This window comes from Theobroma umbraticum, unplaced genomic scaffold (assembly GCF_002168275.2).
Source record: "Theobroma umbraticum cultivar Fairchild unplaced genomic scaffold, ASM216827v3 scaffold_95.0, whole genome shotgun sequence".
Classification (NCBI taxonomy): Eukaryota; Viridiplantae; Streptophyta; class Magnoliopsida; order Malvales; family Malvaceae; genus Theobroma; species Theobroma umbraticum.
The window spans coordinates 4,881,636-4,894,276 of record NW_018397257.1 but is presented as its reverse complement, the minus strand read 5'-3'; the positions used below and the strand labels follow the sequence as shown (position 1 = coordinate 4,894,276).

At 30.6% G+C, this 12,641-nt stretch overlaps 1 long non-coding RNA gene across 1 annotated transcript; it reads left to right on the top strand.

The window, feature by feature from the left end:
• The first annotated feature begins 3,784 nt into the window (after positions 1-3,784).
• LOC110412926 (uncharacterized) lies at positions 3,785-5,946 on the top strand. Its single transcript, XR_002444910.1, has 4 exons — positions 3,785-4,001; positions 4,124-4,217; positions 5,301-5,487; positions 5,808-5,946. It is a non-coding gene; the product is annotated as an uncharacterized LOC110412926 (long non-coding RNA).
• Positions 5,947-12,641: the final 6,695 nt, after the last annotated feature.

Sequence of the window (12,641 nt, the reverse complement as noted above, 5' to 3'; positions counted from 1 at the left end):
TTGAAGAAATTTTTGCAATCAATATTTTTTTAGAAACAAATTGATGATTCATTGGTAAGCGTCTTTCAATTTTAATTTGATTTATTGCATAGTAACTAAATTAAATCCATGTAAGAATATTTTTCCTTTCTCTTGCAGATTGATATCTGATCTTTCTAATTTTCTTTCTTTTCCTTTTCTCTTGGTATGGTAAGCAAATATTGCCAGTGTTCAAAGAATGGAAAACAAAAGAATATTTTTTTTTTATTAGTGAAAGTACGTTTCATCAAAATGTGATAACTTGTTAGGCTAAGGGATTCATTTTGGGGATTTGGTCTACAGAATTAGCGTAACAAAACAATAAAATGTTGCCATTTTGGGTTAGCTTCTCCCTGATTTCAGTTGTTAATACGTTATGTTTGACCAAATAATTACTATTAATTATAATACAAATATCTTATGTAATAAAATTTCAACATTATGTCGTTACTCCTGTCCCTAGTCCCAACTTAATAGGTGGACATTGATCCAACTTATAGGAAGACTTTTCTACGAACAAAGTAAGAATAAGGTGTGAGACTTTTTAACTTATCTAAGTTTTAGACAATATCGTACAGCAAAACTTCTCTGAGAAGTATTAATGTGTAGTAATTTTATAGGACTAATAGGATTTTTAAAAGTTATTTGGTTAAATATTTAAATAAAATTTTGAATTAAATTAAAAAAATTAATTAAATTTATATTTTTTATTACATTCAATTAAACTGTTAAACTTTTATTTTAAATCAAATAAATATATTTCATTAACTGCTGATTAATTTCATTACTAAATTATACATTTGAAACTTTTATGTCATGTTATTGCGCCACGTGATAAGCTGACGAAAAATTTTTATAAAATCATTATCACATGACAGATAAGGTGATATTAATAAATAAAAATGATTTGTTTCCTTTCTTTCAATCATATGTCATAAAATGTTTGGGTTAGTGATTGAAAAAAAAAAAGAAGAAGAAAACAACCTAATTACTTTATTGGTTCTTCCCTAATCCATAGAACAATAGGAGCGGATGGCTGCAGAAGCGACAAGGGCTTCCTTCAAGTGCCTCTTTTCCTTCTCAGCTTGTTTAATACAATCCAACTCATCCTTCACCTGCTTCTTTTTTGCTTTTCTCACTATTGATTGAACTTTATTGTATGCCTAGTTATCAATAAAATACCTTTAAACTCATATTTGAGTTCGGTAAGATTTTTTTTTTCTTTAAAAAGGTTCCCCTAAATTGTATACATTTCCCTATAAAGCTGTCTTTTTTCCTGTTTAACTTTTTTCTTTCAATTAAACTTTCGATGTCACCTATTTCTAAATAATTCTCTTATTGAGAACTAATATAATCCTATAACACTAGGACTACACCCACTCAGGTATGTAAGAATATCTCATCTCACGGACAATGAATCCTAAACAGAAACAAGAAGAGAACACAACAGAGTAGAATAGTAATCATTCACAGGCCCATCCCTTGGTAACATGCTTCCTAATTTCCCACAATCCTTGCATTTACCTACCTTGTGCACACTGCGAGAACCAACCCACCTTATAAATCAGAATGTCTTCTCCCTGTTTGCAAATTCTTTTTTCCTCAAAGTCGGTTCTATAAGATTAATATTTCAATGACTAGAATAAAGCTCAAACTAACTTGTCAATTTGAGATCCAATTTGAGATTTATTAAAACTAAATGCAAATATGGTTCAATTAAGTATGCTTCAGCATTAATTAAAAGTCTCCTCATAAAAATAATCAAATAAGATTAGAATAAAGAAGACCTTTAATCGAATCAATGAAGTAAAAATAATAATAGTAAATCCAAATATCGACTCCAGAATTTTAGACTTGTCACCCAGTACTTACCTGAGACATGACAACTGCATTGAACTTCAAAGTATTCTTCAATTCAAAAGCATGTTCCCTGTTTCCGTCATCCTCCAAATGGAGAATGATCAAGCCTGCAAAGTTGAGTGCGAGGAGGACAATAACTTGATAAAAAGCCTAAAATGACATGTGAAAAGATGATGACAACAGGGAACCATGAAACTATTTTCCCAGATTGTGGTTTGAGTTAACAACTCTTGATCAAATAAACCTGCGAGAGAACATACCGCTATGAGAAGTGCAAAGTCAGTAGGAAAAAATAATTAGTCATATTGTGAGGACCCAAGAGAAAAAATACCTGTATGAGTAAGTTTCTCCACATGATGTTTATAATTAGAGGTTATCTAAGAAAATAAAACATTAAGATGAACAGCACAAGACTATTATGTATCAATTAAATAACGGTAAATTCATCCCATCACATCACATAAATATTTATGCTCGTGAAAGCATTCAAATCATTCAAGGAGCCACCCCATTTGAAATTTCTAAAAGTTGATTGTGATATTAGACCAAGAGCAAGAAGTATATCTGTGTCTTCAAGTGTGCTCATAAAAGTTCTTCCTCGGGAAATTGAAATAAATACTAGCTAAAAGGTGTCCAAGAGATGCTTGGCCTATGTATGCATATCTACTTTTGCAAATTCCAACGATGCATGTTAACAATGTCATTAACGCATAAGCCACCTCTACTTACTTACATTTGCTAAAGCATGAACATTGGGGACAAAGGCGTAGCAGACAGCATAATTCTTTTAAACTTCAACTAGGACAATGAAAATTGGTAACAAGAAATTAGTAAAAAACAATAACAACTAGTCAGTAAAAGACAAATCGTAACACAATGAAGACTTATAACAAAGAAGGTTAAAGATTGCAGACCCTGACTTTTCATTAAATTCTGATATGTCAACCATGAAAGACAGACAGTGATTCAAAGTGTTCATTATTTCATACTTTATGGCAATAGCACAGAAAGCAAAGCTGAATCCACAGCAATAAGTTAAATTATTCAAGAAGAGCTTTATTCATATCTACTAAACCTTTTTGCTGTTTATGATTAAATTGGAATATTTTTAGAAAACTGTTAGTTATTAATATATATAATTTGCTTATTTGGTATGTAAAACCTTGATTTGTTGGTGTAAACAAAATAAATTGAGAATATTTATGAACTATATTGTGTATTGAGGACTTTGATGATAGATTAAATATGATTGAGTATATGGAAGCATGCCTGAGGACACTTTGGCAAATTTTTATGAATATATTTGCTAAATCTTAAAGTTTGACACTTTGATCAAGATTTGATCATATACTTGGTTGTATGTATGAAGGATTTTGAGTAATATGAATGATTTGACGTGTTTTGATTGAGGGAAAGTGAATTGGAGGTTTTAGGGACGAATTTGGAGACTTGGAGAAAAAAATATATCAAATCTGGGAATTATCTATCGATAAATGAAGAGATAGAAGCCTTGGATGAACATCTATCGATAGATTCTCTTAACTATCGATAGATAACCACCCGAGAACTTTGTAAAGCAAAGAAACCCGAAAACTATCTATAGATCTGTGAAATCTATCAATAAATAGCCATACAAAATTAATGCAAACCAAGTGAGAAGCATTTATCGATAGATTCACATAATCTATTGATAGATGGCTAAACGAGGAAAATAGAAAAAGGGTTAGGGCACAATCTGTTGATAGATTTGAGGAATTTATCGATAGATGAAAGTCAATGTCTAAACTTTTTAGAGGGATCTATTGATAGATGCCTCCCATCTATCAATAGATCACCTCAAAACATAAAAATAAAAGGAACTGAAGGCGTCATTTGCCTTAGAACAAAAGAAAAAAACCCTCTCTTTCTAAACACCAAAATCCTAACCTCCCAAACTGATTTTTGGAGCTATTTAGAGTAAGCTGGAGTTTGGGAAACTCCTCTAAAGGTAAGATTATGCCTTTTTACCAATTGATTTTCAATTTAATCAGGTTAGCATCGATTTGGTCTAGCTTTAGTAAAATTTTCCTCCCTTGAGTTTGCTGGGGATTTGGAGCTAAGATTTGGGCAACCCAGTATCTAAGGTAAGGATTTAGCTCATTGTTGAAGGATTGAGCTTAAATATTGAATTTGGTTATTTTTGAAAAGCTAGGTATTTTCGAAAGCTAGGAAATAAATATTTTTGTAATGTTTTGATGTGTTTAAGGAGAAGTTGGAGATGATCAACTCATTTGTGAGCTGAAGGATGATTGGAAGCTGAGAATTTAAGCATGGTTGTAGGCACGCCACCGATTGTCATTGTGAGTGGATTTAATTAAAATGCATGTGATGCATGACGCCTTGATAAAGGCGCTACCATGGTAGTAGATTAGAAATTTATGTATGTATATAATTGCATAGAGGAATGTGCATAGGCTAGAGAACAAAAATACATATGATTATATGTTGTTTTGTATGCTTTAGTGCAAGTCATATAGTGGTCTATGATGTTTGAGTTTATACTAGGAGGTCTAGTGAATGTGATGAACGTCTACTCTTTCCCTTTTTCTTTTTCTCAATTTTACACTCCCAAATATTTTTTTTATTGGGTAATGAGATGAATACAATCATATTTTTGAACTGGGTGAATTGGTAAACATAAACATTGTAGCCCTTCTTCTTATAATTCTATTGGTCTAAGAATAACCTCATTTGCAATTTTGTGGAGAGAGATATGGTCAAAATACTGAAACATATATGAATGAAGCCATTACCATACTTGCATGATTTTCATCAAATGAGCCTTTTTCATCAATTTCCTACAAAAGCCATAAGAGAAATTAGCAATAACTACTTCTAAAGTAATTTAAAACAAAACAACATAAAATTTAACTAAAATAACTTAAATTAATCACTTAACAAGTAATCAAACTTAAACTAGAAAAACACCTAAAATGCTAAAATTAGAACCTAAAATCTCAAAGATCTAGCTACTTAAACCCCCAAAATGTGTCAAAATAACTCTATATAATAAAGTTATCATCTACGAGTAAATTACTCAAGACAAATGATTTTAAAAGATATTGAATATTTGATGACTTAGAGATTTAAGGGCATATAGAACTATATTGAGATTATAAATGATTGAAGCTTGTGAAATGTGATTTATGATGTAATTTATGGATATATATGATATTAAAGGCATGATGGTCTTGTTTGTGGATTCATATTTCGTCCGATGATGAGAATTCCGAATGTTGATTCGATTTAAGGTTGAATGGAGTCTTTCGCCTTGAGACTTTGCGTGCTTGTAAGGATGGTGGTAATTAGAGACAGTGGTATTAGTTTTGCCTATGATTTCCACTTGTAATACTTTGATTTCACCTATTCGAGATGACTTCAAGTGATGCCATCCACTAGGAGGTTACTCTAGATGATGACCTTGATTCTCGGCCTATTGCCTCAGCAAGCGAGTGATTTGATTTTTTACTAACGGCTTAGCCTTGAGCGTGATTTGACTCCATCAGTTGGCCACCATATGTGATTTGATGATGTCCAAGGGAAGACCACTTCACAATTGTGATTTCACTTGTAAGTGATACGACATAGCCTCGAATAGGCTTAAATAAAAATTATTTGAAATTGATATAATACCTTAGCAACTAATGTGTGCCTAATGATATTCACTTTGATATGGCTTTAAGGGTAAACCTGATGATATACTATTTGTGGAGACTTCTAGGAATGATTAATATGCCCTTAACATTGGAGATGTTTGTTAGAACATTTGTTTGCACTAATAGTGTAATATTTTTATATGTGTATAATATATATGTGTGTGTGTGTGTTTGATTTATCTACACCTCTCACTGAGTATTAAATGACTCACTCATTTGTTGTACCATGTGTAGATAAATAGGCCACAAGACTACGTAGCAAGGGTCATCTGTTGACAGACCAATTTTGGCATCTAGTAAGTCCCCATCTTGGCATGTCTACTCCACTGAGTTTGTCATGAGCTTTCACCTTTGGAGATCAATTTAGTTATTTTGTATGTAGGCATGATGTGTCATTTGAACTTGTGTTAAGAGTTGCAAAGTATGAACCCGTTTTGCTTGCTAATGTATGGCTTTATGGATATTGTATTAAATATTGTGTATGAACAATGTGCCAAGAGCAACTGTGTATTTGAATTTAAATATTATGTGAATATGTGGATTTAGAAACCCTTAGCTATGTGCGTATGATTAGAATTCTAAGACTTGCATGAGTTTCACAAGCTTCACCTGTCAAACTTGTACATCGATCACGGACCTCGGGGTTAGGTCGTGACATGGTAAGCTAGAGAAAGGCTCTACTATAGCTGGTACCTTTTCTAGCATTGCCTTCACTGTCTTCATCTTTCAACATCTTGATCAAATTTGAATATTTTGTAGGATCAAGTTCGCCTTCAATGTCAGATTTTCAAGCAACCAAAGTTATCTCACTCCTACAATCGAAGAGACAAAACAAAAACCATTAACTGCCATCCAGTAGAAAATAAAAGAAAGAGAAAAATTAATGAAAAGGAAAACATAGAAAAAAACGACGTAATTTAAATTCAAGTCAATCCACAAACTATATATATAGAGGGAGAGAGAGAAACGAAAACGAGAGAAAATCAAACCCCACTAAAGAAAATATAAATACACAATAAACCAACATGGAAGCAACACAATCTTTAGAAAAAATCAAAAAGGAAAATCCTAGGTTTAAGATCAAAACCCTTTTATTAAAATCATAAAAAAACCCTAGATTTAATATTCAAAACCTTTTTTTTAGAAACCCCAAAAACGAAAAATCATTGTAAAAAAATAGGGAAATTGACCAGATTAAGGAATATTTTTGGTTTTAGGAAGGTTTTTTAGGCTTTTCGAGTCTCAAGTTTCTCAAATAAGGAAGGGGTGTGGAGGAAAGGAAAAAGGAGACACTAACAAGGAAGGCTGATGTTTTTTCTTTATGTAATTGCCAATTTTCTAAAGAAGACACCTTTGGTGCTTTAGGAACCTTACATCTTGCTTTACAAAAGAAGAAAATTTATGAAGGAATTGGGATTAAGGTTTTGATTTTGGGAGAAGGCAAACAACAAAAGGATTTTGGGCCATATTTTGAAGGAATGGAAAATTTTTGAGGGTTTGAATATTGGAAGATTTTGTCTCAATATATATATATATATATTACATTTTAAAGGATTTTAAATTTAGAAGGAAAGAGAAAAAATGTGGGAAAATAGACTTATGAGGACTATTTTTTTAATTAAAATAAAGAAACATCAAAGGTATTTAATTTTTTATGGGTTGCAAAATAAAAATATGTAGCTAAATCTTTAACCCTAAATACAGTGATAAATTCTCTAGATGCAAAAGTGAAAACGCAGCTAAAACTATGTCGTTAAAAGTCATTTATGCTGTAATGTTGCAAATCAAAAATAATAATAAAGTCATTAGTATAAATAATCAAAGTGAAACAAAAAAAATACTTCATTATTTAATTAAATATTCCAATTAATAGATATTAACATAATAACATAGAATTAAAATAGAAAATATTCAATTATTTAATAGATATTGCAGTCATATACGTTAAAAATAGATGAGAAAAAGGAAAAATAAAGTAAGATAAATAGTATATTTGTATATTGCCTATCTGAAAAGTGAAGAAGAATTGATTCTACTAGCTACTAAAAAAAATTGTAAACGACCAAATTAGTTATAAATATTGTTTCTATAAAAGTCATTGCGTTTTATGTATCAAACACAACCTTAAGTCACTATGTTTCATAGATCAAGTATAACCTTTACAAATCACTACCTTTTAGGAGCAAACACAATCTTTCTACCTTTTTTATGGAGGTATAACTGTTCTACCTTTTGCTATGAAGGTATAACCTTACCACTATGAATTTTTACAAAAGCTTAAGTCCTCAAAAGGCTAATGAGCTCTGTTAGGTACAAAGGGATGAGAATATTTAAGAGAATATAAGCTCAAAGATGAAGGCTCTATTGAAAGAATGCAATAGAGAGAGAAAAAAATGAACTTTAAAGATCTTGACTTTTTTCTTTTCTTAGAATGATTTTTTTAAGTGTTCTCTCTTACAAATGATGTTTTATAGGAAGGTATTTATAGGTCTTTAACATTTATGCCTGTTGGAATGAGATTTGGCTTCCTTTTTGAACATTGAGACCACTAAAATTCTGCCAGTCGAGCTTCAAGAATTAATCAGTGGGCATGTGAGACATCAATTCTTTCATGACCTGAGCCTTTTTGTTTCTTGAGAATCGACCTTTCTACTCTTGTAATATCGATTCTTCTTGCCTAAAGTTGAGTTTAGAGCGTCCCATGGATTGAAAATTGATCATTATATTCTTGAGTAGTCTATTTTTCCTGGCTCTTTTCAAGTCTGGAGCAATCTTTTTTGTGAGAATCAATCACTGCATATTTGAGTAGTCAATTCTTTTTATCACTTGGGTGCCAAAATAAAAATTCAAATTTTCCTTTTTCTTGCTCCATTCTTGTCCTATTCTCCATCTTTTCTTCTTCAACTTGTTTCTAATTTTTGTCTTGATAGCTCTGAGAATCAATCATTGAGTGCTTCAGAAGTCATTCTTGTTTTTGTAGTGATCTTCCAAATTGCTTCTACCTTCTCAAGAATTGGCCATTACTTCTTCAGTCATCAATTCTTTTTATTTCAGTAGCTTATTTTTCTTCAAGAATCAGTGTTTCCCTTCTAACAAAGTCGATTCTTCATGTTCCACAAAAGAGATATTACCTTTTGTTTTGCAAAGAATCGTTATTTCACTTTGAGAAGTTGATATTACTAGCTAGAACTTAAGGTTAAAAGTATTCAAAAAAAATTTTCTTTTCACAAATAACTTCAAAACGCTTTATGGATTGTTCTTCAAGTTCAAAAGCATTTTCGTTTAGTTTCAAGGTATATTTAAATCAATGAATTTTGTCATTTCAAAACTAAAGTCGATTTTAAAATTAATTATTGGCCAGAGAATCAAAAGTATTAAAAATAGATTTAAATAAGCAAAACTATGCTCATTCATGATAAATAAAAGAGAAACTAATATTCAAACTACATGTTAAAATCCACCCACAATCCTAGAAAAATAGTTTAGCTCATCATATTTAATAAAAACAACATTCAAAGAAATTTAGCTGTAAATCCAAGTCAAAGAAAATAAAAGAAACACAAAAGTAGAGAAAAAAAACTAATTATGAAGCTTTATGATCTCAATTCTATCTCAAATTCTCTTGTTTTCTTGCTTTGTTCTTGACTCTAAATCTCCAAAATAATTGCTTGCTTCCTCCTCTTAAAATCTCTAAAAAAAGGTCCATTAAATAGGCTCCAAGTAACTTAATTTCCCAAATCCTGTCAAATTTTTATTTTTAGAAAATTGCTTAGTGTTGCGGTGTTACTTCTTCAGTGCTACGGTTTTGAGCTCTCAAGAAAATGAGTTGTGTGCTTCCTTTCACCTGCAACCCTATTCTCCCATCGTTACAGTGGTCTATCAAATTTGAACTTAATTTTCATCCTGATCTAGTCCAAAGTAAGCAAAGTGGTAAACATGAAAGTTGTAGCCCTTCCTCTTATTATTCTGGTGGTTTAAGAATCACTTCATTTGGAGTTCTGTATAGAGAGATATTTTTAAAATACCAAAATATATACAAATAAAGCTACCACGATATTTGCACGGAGTTTCATCAAATAAGTCATTTTTATCAAATTTCTTACAAAAGCAATAAGAGAAATTAGCAATACTACTTTTAAAGTAATTTAAAACAAAATAATATAAATTAAACTAAAATAATTTAAATTAATCACTTAACAACTAATCAAACTTAAACTAAAAAATTACCTAAAATGTTATAATCCGAACCTAAAATCTCAAACATCTACATACGAAAGCCCCTAAAATGTGTCAAAATAACTTTATATAATAGAGTTATCAATGATCTCCCATAATTTCCTCAAAAGTATGTTTATCTATCTCCAACTTAGGGAAAAATATAGGCATCATTCAAATTCATGTGTCAATTCCAATGCATGCACATTCTTGAATAGATTTTAGTATGAGTGTGAAATCTTTTCTGAAGAATATCATGGTATCCAAATGAGTTTATGCCAACACAAAATTCAAATTAGTACTCCAATTCCATAGGTTAACTTTTCATCTTTCTCTCCACTAAAGTAGACTTAACATCAAATTGGGGATCAATAGGATTTTTTTTTTTTGTACTATAGGATTAATAGGACTTTATAAAGCTTGTAATGTATGGCTAGAGTTAAGGTAGGATAAAAGATAATAATGTGGCTCAAATCACCCTAAGCTCATAATTATTTTAGGATTTATATATAAAGTTTTATCTTCCTTCTCCACATACACTTTTTCTTTCACATTTGAACTTTTCTTTTATTCAATACTTTATTCTACATTGTTTTTCACAACTTCACAATTTTCACACCCTTAAACTTATTTTCTTTGTATTGTAAGTGGTGAGGTAATTTTTAATATTTTGAACTTTTTTTCCACTTTAACATCACATTTCTGCCAAATGCTTATGAATGAGAGTTGCAAAATTAGAAATTTTATTTTAAAAGGCTAGGCTTATTATTATGTGGTTGAACCAAAAAGGGCAATTAAGCTCAAAGGGGTTTACTAGGGATAAAGATTTAACAAGATTAGCTTTTAGGCTTAAACGGTCCAAAGATAACCTAAATCATGTTCCTAACTAAGTATTGCTTAAGATTTCACCTCGAGAGAGAATCAAGCAAGTTCTAGAACTCTTAACATAAAATAAATTTTATATCAATATAAACCTTCTCCAGATTTTCACAACAATTCAAGGTAAAAGATAAAGTGCTCAAAATTCAACATTCATGCCGAAATCATGTCCCTTACAAGTTTTTGGTGTCGTTGGAGGGGATTTCTCACACAAACTTGTTGTTGGTCTCTCATGCAAGTGCACGAATCGCTAACAAATAATATAGGAGAAAGTACAATTTGTTCCCACGGAGAGTTGACTTAATTCCTAATTTCTAATTACTAAAATTATAATACCGTAATCTTATTCAAACAACCTAATTATTAAAAAGAAAAATTAAAACTAATAACAAAAATTAATCTAAAATCTATCAACAAAATTTTTTTATTAAATTTGATTGACTTTTAAATATAAGATTATGATGTCCCTAAATACTTCATCTGAATATTGTCTGTCTCTTTCTTAACTTAGTTTAATGGATTAAGTTATTAACCAAGAGTCCTAATTTATTTACAAGTGATTGTCAAGTTTTCATAAAAATATTTTTCCCAATTAACTTACTTTATGTCTATGCCAATTAAATTGAAGAAAAATTTATTAAGTTTGTGCTCTAATCCTAACTACGTATGACTTATAGGTGTATGTCTACCTTATATGCAAATCAAACTAACTTATCAACTAAATTCCTTTTATCATATGCTACCTTATTCAAAGTCTACTTAAATCTCCTTCGTCAATGTTTAACTTAGGTTTCCAATTCAATCTAATTAGTGTCTTATCAACTAGAAGCATTAAGAACAAAATAGAATAAATAACTTAAACCCATCAAAAATAAGCAAAAGAGAGATAAATAAATCAAACTATCTATTGAGTTCAATCATAATCTTAAATAAATAACTTAGTTCCCCATCAAGTCACACATCATCATTAAATCAAGTTTAAATAATAAAATCAAACTAAGAAAATAAAAGAATAACAAAAAGATAAAAGAGCCTAAGAGTTGTAATTTTGATTTTCCAAATCGTCTTGATTCCTTTCAAATTTTTCTCCACTTTAATGACTTTGTGGCTTAATTTTCATATTTCAATCTAGTATTTTGTTCTTGCTTAAAAGTCATCCCAAAGTACTATATTATTAAGCTAAATTAGTATCAAAATTATGCCTAAATAACTCCATATCATCAAGTTATCATATGTATTGGATTACTAAGTTCCAAAAGTGATAGCTTCAAAGAAAGTTCATGAGAAAGCAGCTGAATCTTCAAAGTCTGTTCTATTGATGGTTGCAAAAATAACTTGTAAGAGAAATAAAGAAACTAAGGTAGATGAGGGATCTAGCTCTAGAGCTAAAGAGACCACTCAAGTTGATGCTCCTCAGATTATGGTTCGTTTTGGGTCTAATTTCTATGTAATAGATGAAGAAAATGCTAATTAAGAAGAGGACGATTTTATTCTTGAGTATTTGGAGATATAGGCCCTAAGGCAAATAATGGTTCAAAAAGGCAAACAAATGAGTTTGTAGGATAAAGAGTCATTGAAAAACAATTTACAAGCTCTTACTAGTTTAGCTAATAAGAACCCAACTCTATCATCTGTGAAAGGGTAAAGGACAATTATTGGGGGAATTAAAATTGCTTCATTTGAGTCAGTTAAGAAGGATAATATAGTAGTGGTGCATAAGGACAAAAATCATCCAACTATTTTGGTGAATGAAAAGAGTATGCAGAACAAGGCTACATTGCCTAAAGAGGTAGATATGCATAACTTAAGTGTGCTAGTTATTGTATCAGTTAAAACAACTTCTCCAACAAGTGATGTAGAAGGGGATAGCGGTAAAGTTGAGGTTGGTATTAATGGTGTAGCAAGGGAAAAAAGTACATTTAAAAAAAATTAAAAGAATTTGAATATGATGGATCTTGAATATGTTTCGAATGA